The sequence below is a fragment of the Thalia democratica genome, chromosome 2 (genome assembly GCF_965202585.1).
Source record: "Thalia democratica chromosome 2, ktThaDemo2.hap1.1, whole genome shotgun sequence".
Taxonomy (NCBI): domain Eukaryota; kingdom Metazoa; phylum Chordata; class Thaliacea; order Salpida; family Salpidae; genus Thalia; species Thalia democratica.
This window is the reverse complement of record NC_139166.1, coordinates 19,366,321-19,373,847: the sequence shown is the minus strand read 5'-3', so window position 1 is coordinate 19,373,847 and position 7,527 is coordinate 19,366,321.

The following is a 7,527-nucleotide window of genomic DNA, read 5'->3' as shown; positions in this document are numbered from 1 at the left end:
TAATTATTTTGTTTTCGTTTAATCCAAAAAAAATTTATGCTAAGAAATCTGCTTTGCAATAAAAAAATCGATTGTACTATTTGACAAAAATTTAAGTTTTAAACTAAAATTATTGTCTTTTTATGGTTTTTGGTTAATAATAGGTACTTAAAGTGTTTAACAAAACAAAAATATATTTTTTTCTTAATAGATCCTAAAAATTTAGTTAAAAAAAAGTATTACTACTATACTCTAAATATTTTCAAGTAAACTACTGATCGGTGTATTGCCAAAATACTTCTAAAAAAGTTATGGAACTTTCCGTGAGTTGTTCTTACTTATCGACTTATTGAAAAAAAATATCTATATTTCACAAATTTTTATGACTTTTACTATGATTGTTAACAAACACCTTTCAGTTTTTTTCCAAGAAATTTTTTGACAAGTCGATTAAGCTTTAAATTGATAAATAAAAAAGTACCTTATAATGATAGTCTTTATTTGTGATTTTGGAGAAAAACTGCTACTAAATTAAAGCTTGCTAAATTATTAGACAGACCAGTTCAAAACTTTTATTGTAAAGAAATTTCAATGTCTTCTTGTGTTTTAGTATTTTTAATTCTACTTTAATCACAAAACTAGGATAATTCGTTATAAATCTAAAGTTGTATGTCCTACATGGACATGTTTATACAAAATGTTGAAAAAAATTGTCTTTTTGTATTCATATAAGCAGTTAAGTATTTTTGATCAGTTTATAAGTAAAAGTAAAACATTACATAGCTATTAAAATGAGTCCTGATGAGTTCTAAAAAGGACGAAACCGGTCGTAGGATTGTCTCGGATGCTGTTGTTGTTGATCTTGCGGTAAAGTTCATTGTTTATTATAGCTATTAAGCAAAATTAAGCATCAGATAATAACAACCCCAACTTCTTTGTCCATGCATATCTTACATTCCTTTTCTTTCTGCCCGAATCTTATTCATATGAGCGTTTTTCGCTTTATTTTCTTCTAATTCTTTCCTTTCCAGCTCTTCTGATCTAATCGTCGCATGCTTTACTTGAAGCCGTAGTATTGCGTCTAGCAGTTTTTCCTGATCTTCTAATTTTTCGTTTGCTTTTAACTGGTCTTGCACGACTACGATTTGATCTGATAATTCATTTAAAATTTCTAGTACATTTCTTTCTCCTTTTCTCTTATGGCGGCTGCATTTGATTCCTTTTCTGTTTCTTCACTTTCTCTTTGTATTCTTTCTATGTCTTCATTTTCTCTTTGTATTCTTTCTGTTTCTTCATTTTCTCTTTCTTCGTTTTGTCTTTGTATTCTCTCCCTTTCTTCATTTTCTCTTTGTATTCTTTCTATTTCTTTGTTTTCTCTTTGTATTCACTCCCTTTCTTCATTTTCTCTTTGTATTCTTTCTTTTTCTTCATTTTCTCTTCGTAATCTCTTTTTTTCTTCATTTTCTCTTTGTATTCTCTCTTTTTCTTCATTTTCGCTACGTAATCTCACTATTTCTTCAACTTCACTACGTAATCTCACTATTTCTTCATTTTCTCTTTGTATTCTTTCTCTTTCCTCATTTTCATTTTTAAATTTTTCTCTTTTTTCATTTTCTATTTGCAATCTTTCTTTTTTTCCTTTTTTTCCTGCTCTTTCCAATTTTCTCGCCAACCATACATATCAAAACATAAAAACAATAACCAACAATGATGAATGGGAGACACATAATAATCAGAGGTAGAAAAGCTATAAAAAAAAATTGTATAAAAAATCCAATCACAAACTTCACAAAAACTCATTATAATATCATCGTCAACCTATTTAATTTATAATTAAAATCTAAAAGAAATATTATTTATAGTAAGTAATACAGTAAAATATAAAATTAAGAAATAAAAATTATAAAGATGAACAAAAATAATTTCAAATTTAGAAACTGTAAAGTAAAAAAAAAACCAATCGTGCTTTTATAAAAATAATAAGTATAGAAAATGTTATCTGTAATTATTTAATGTAGTTAAAATTTAAATTTAAATACACTTTTTTCTTGATACTGTTTTTGAGCATCTAAAAAAATGTACTTTTATATACTAAACCTAAAGATTGAAAAAAACTTTTTTTAAATCTTTAAACACGTATAAGATTTATAGTAAAAGATTTATAGAAATTTGTATTATACGTTTAGAACTTTATATTGCTCATATTAAGCAAGGTATTGGATATTTATGATTTTTAAACTTTGCTTGCAATCAGTGAATTTATGAAATTTCCAATATAAGTCTGACCGAAGTAGGTTTCGGTTTGTAGAACCAAAATATTATAAAAATGACTTAAAAGAAAATTCAATATTTTACTAAAAAACTCTATACTTTCAATTTTTGAGCTCAAATTTTTTACAAAGCTTTAAAAAACTCATTAACATAAACTTGAATAAACACTAATAAACCTTCATAGTTTAACAACCAGTTTATTTTATGTTTGTTTCACTTTATCAAAAACACTTCTAAAGTGTTTCATTAAAAGTTCTAAACTTTCAATTATAGAATAAAAAATAATTTAAAGATGAATTAAACCATTTTTAGAATTACAATATACTATATATATGTTCTTTTCAAAATAAGTACTTTTCAAAACAAAGTTTAACAAAAAAGAGACAAATATACATCAAGTTGTACATAATGAAATTTTTAAAACAAATTCATAAACACCTACAACAAAATTTACAACCTGTCCCTTAAAGCTTTACTTCAAAAGAAGATGGCAATAAAAATTTATTTGTCGAGCTTTACAATGCAACTCTCAAAACAAACAGATAATTAAGTTAAAGTTTTACTTTTCAAAACACTAAGAAGCTAAGTAGCTATAAAAATATAAAACTTATGGTCAACCTTATTTAAATAGTAACAACATTGATTTTTAAAAAGTCTAAAGTTATATATTTTTTCATTAGTTTATATAAATTAGTTTTAACTTTTTTGTAAGTGAATAAAAATTAAACAAACAAAAAACTTAAAAAAAAAATCTAGACTTTTTGTTTTAGTATTTCTCAAACAGTTATTACAGACTATTATTAATTTTTTAGAATAAAATATTAGTTATAAAAAAAGGGTTGGCAGGCCATTGGTGGTCGCGGGCCAGGTCTCAAAACTAAATGTACTCGTAGACCACCTTCAAAAAAAACACTAAATACTTAGAGTAATTTCAAACTTCCCTTAAATTAAAATGTACTTAAGCTTTTTTTTTTTTCAGAACAAATTTAAAAATATTTTTTTTTTGCGGGAAGCAGATTTAACTTTTATGAACATCATCATACTTAAAGTAAAAACATGCTTGCCGGCAGCAGTTTGCCGACCACTTGTCTAAAACGTTCTTTGTCATAACTGACTTTTTATACGTATTTATACTTTAAATGAATATATTTAGGACAACTTAGTTTTTGTAGAATTATAACACTATGATCTATCTTCACACTTTAAAAAATAAGTACTGCGTACGCCTAAGTAAAATAAACAAACATGCACATAGAAAATACCAAGAAAATAAAAATTTTAGAAATTTAAAATTAATTTACAACTAATAAAAACAGGTTTTAAAAATAAACATATAAAAATATTAAATATAAGTTCAAAAACACCTACAACAAAGTTTACTACCTGAGTACATTAGCTTTGCTTCAAAAGAAGATGGCAATAAAAATTTATTTCTCGATAAAAGCTTTACAACGCAACTCTCAAAACTAACAGATATATAAGTTAAACTTTAATTATTTTAAACCAATAAAAAACTAAGAAGCAATAAACTTATCGTAAAACGTAACTTAATAGTTTCAACATTAGCCTGAAAATAATTTAAGATTATGTATTTTTTACTGATTTGAACAAACAGGTTTTAAATTTTTTCTAAGTAAATTAAAAAAATACCTAACAAAAGACTTTAAAAGGTTCTAAAAACTCTTTCAAAAACAATTTAAGTGCACAACTATTATTATTAGTTGTTACTGTGTATACTTGTTATTACTATTATTGTTATTTGTTATATATATATATTTTATAAATTAGGTACATATTATATTATATTATATGATATATTTTTTATATATTATATTTCTATACAATTACTACTTACAGTAACCTCTCGCATCTTTACGCACTTGTGACGTTACGCACTCTCTTTTAGTTACGCATTTTAGAGTTCTATAAAATTCAAAAAATAAAAATTTTAACTTTTTTTAAATTTGCAAAAATTAGATTTATTGTATATTTTTAATTTTAAATAATAATTTTAATAAAAAAAAACGATTATAAATCTGAACCTGCAAATTTTAAACATGTGGAATAAGTTAGATATCATTTATCATACTTTTATTTTCTTAAATAAAAAGACAACTTTAAATAAAACTATTTATTTTTTCTTACTTTAAAATTCTTACAATAAGAATTTCCCAAATAATATTAGGCAGAATTATCAATAATTTGAGAAACACAAGTGATGAATTTTAATGAAACTAATAATTTTGCACTTTCAGTTTAGGCCATTCATAAGTAGCCTATTGTACTCTATGGCTTTGACCTTTATAGCTTAAGTGTTTTAACACCCCTCCTTTTATACCTTTAAACAAATAAAAAATTTCAATTTTTAAATTCTTATGGTATGGAATTTCAATTCTACATAAAAAATCCATTAATATATATTTAATACAATGCAAAACAAGTTTGTCCTTATGTGGGCAAAGGTCAAATTAAAAAAAAGTTATAGTAACACAAACAATTTTTATTATACATTTTTCTTATATTTTATCTAATTTTGTTCATAGAAGAAATCCATTACAGCGGTATACTATCAAAATCCACCCGCGTTCAAAATCCACCCGATCAAAATCCACCCGCATTCAAAATCCACCCGATCAAAATCCACCCGGTTCAAAATCCACCCGATCAAAATCCACCCGGGTCAAAATCCACCCGATCAAAATCCACCCGAGTCAAAATCTACCCGATCAAAATCAACCCGAGTCAAAATCCACCCGATCAAAATCAACCCGGTTCAAAATCCATCCGATCAAAATCCACCCGGTTCAAAATCCACCCGATCAAAATCAACCCGGTTCAAAATCCACCCGATCAAAATCAACCCGACTCTAAATCCACCCGTTTCAAAATCCACCCGATCAAAATCCACTCGATCAAAATCCACCCGGTTCAAAATCCACCCGATCAAAATCCACCCGGTTCAAAATCCACCCGATCAAAATCAACACAACTCTAAATCCACCCGTTTCAAAATCCACCCGATCAAAATCCACCCGGTTTAAAATCAACCCGAGTCAAAATCCACCCGATCAAAATCCACCCGAGTCAAAATCCACCCGATCAAAATTCATCCGAGTTAAAATCAACCCGAGTCAAAATCCTACCGACACAAAATCAACCAAAGTCAAAATCCAACCGAATCGAAACAAGCACCTTGTTTATTTATTTCTTTTTAAATCAAGTATCATTTAAACAAATCTCACCACTCTAAAGTACCAATCTTAAACAAGTTTTATTTAAAAAACACTTATAAAATCTTGTATTTTTGTCCCTTATAAATTGACTTAAGAATATAAAAACTGTACTACAGATTGAACTTATTTTGTGAGGTTTTTTGAGTTGTTATTTGGTATTTTTGCTTATTATAAGGAATTTTTGACAAAAATATTTTTGTTTTTTTGATTACTGAATATAATTTTGAATAGCTACAGCCGGCAAGCAGCTTTTAAAGGTACTGTTGTTTTTGATATAAGTATAACTATAAGAGCTAATAAAAGTTTAACAACGTCAGGATAAATAAATTAAAGTTTTACTATACAAATATGACTATGTTAAAACTTTTAGAAAACTAAAGGATGTGCTAGAAAAAATAATCTTGTATTATCTCAATCACAATTACACGACAATCAATTATAATTTACTGTTTCTAGGTATAAAATTTAATAATTTAGAACTTTTAAGTAATTTTTAAACAAATACGTCACACGATATAATTTTTATAAAAACTGAGTATTACAAGTGAAAGCTACCATTTATACTACAAATTAATCCATTTAATTTAGGGGTCAGCAAACTGCGGCCCTCGAAGTGTAAATATGTGGCCCTCGAGCATGTAAATTTGGTCAACTAAACAAAACAAAATATAAATTGAAATTTTCAAAAAAGAAAAAGAAATTATAATAGTTTGTTTTTAAGTTTCTGAATATCATTTAAAAATCATTTATTATGCTTAAGCCTTAGATGTGAAAAAAGACAGATAGTAAATCTAGAAGTTTTTCTTTAAAGTTTAGACTTTACTTTTCCTTTTAAACAACAAAAGCTTACGTACTTGGATAAATTACTTATATAATATTGCAAAGTTTTTTTAATTGGCAATTTTACATGTTTTTAACTTTTAAAAACACGGTGACTGGGTTGAAGTAACTGTTGTACTTTTTTTGTTTCAAAAAGTTGCAACCCGAAAAACTTTAGATAGATTATTAAGGTATTTAAAGGTTTTAAAAGAAAAACTTACACTGTTTAAAATGAAAGTATTAATATTTGTTTATATTTTAACTAGTTTAACAAAATCACTAAAATTTTAAATACGTGATATGCTGTGCATTAAATAAAAAAAGATTTTTTTTAACTACTAAAAAGAAAATACAAATAAAATAATAGAAATTGATTATAAAAAGTGTACATAATGATCTACACCTGTTTTTAATGATCTACACCTTGTAAATAATGATAGAAATAATAATATGACACAAGTTTTTAAAAAAAATAGTTTTCGACTTTAGAAAAAAATATACATTTTAAATATGCCAGGCCTGATCCCTTTAAGTAGATAAACGTGACTAAAACAGATTAAAAACAAAAATTGAATAAAACAACGGCTCGCGGAAAAAATTGAAACATGAAATTTGGCCCGAGATAAACAATTGTCTGCCGACTCTGATTAAATCCAACTGCATCTTCGTTACTTTTAATTACAAAAAAGTAAAAGGTAAACGTTTAAAATTCATTTAGTTTGTGTTTTTTTTAATATAATTTTTTTATGTGAAAGGTCTTAACAAGATATTTATCTATAAAAGTTCTCTTTGTTAAGAAAAGGTCACTAATTTACTTTAGATAGTTACCTTTACTGTATTGCCATTTAAAGATTTTTCAATATTAACTTTAAATTAAATATTTATTAATTTTCGGTTTTATTTGTTAGACAAAATTTTCACGCTTTTAAAGTTAATTTGTCTACTAAACAATTTGTTATAACAATAGTTGTCTTTACCGTTTAAATTCGTTATAACCAATATAAAATTTTGTTTAATTTTAATATTGTTTCATTTTTAATTAAATTACTTAAAATTTCTTAAGTTTTAACAAATGGACTTTTTTTATGTGAAGATTATATCTAAAAAAAATAGTGGTAAATAATAACATTTCCATTTCTATGAATTAAAAAATATCAATTAACAATATAATATTGAACAGTAAATAATAATTTATCTTACTTAATTACAATTTCTATGCAACTTT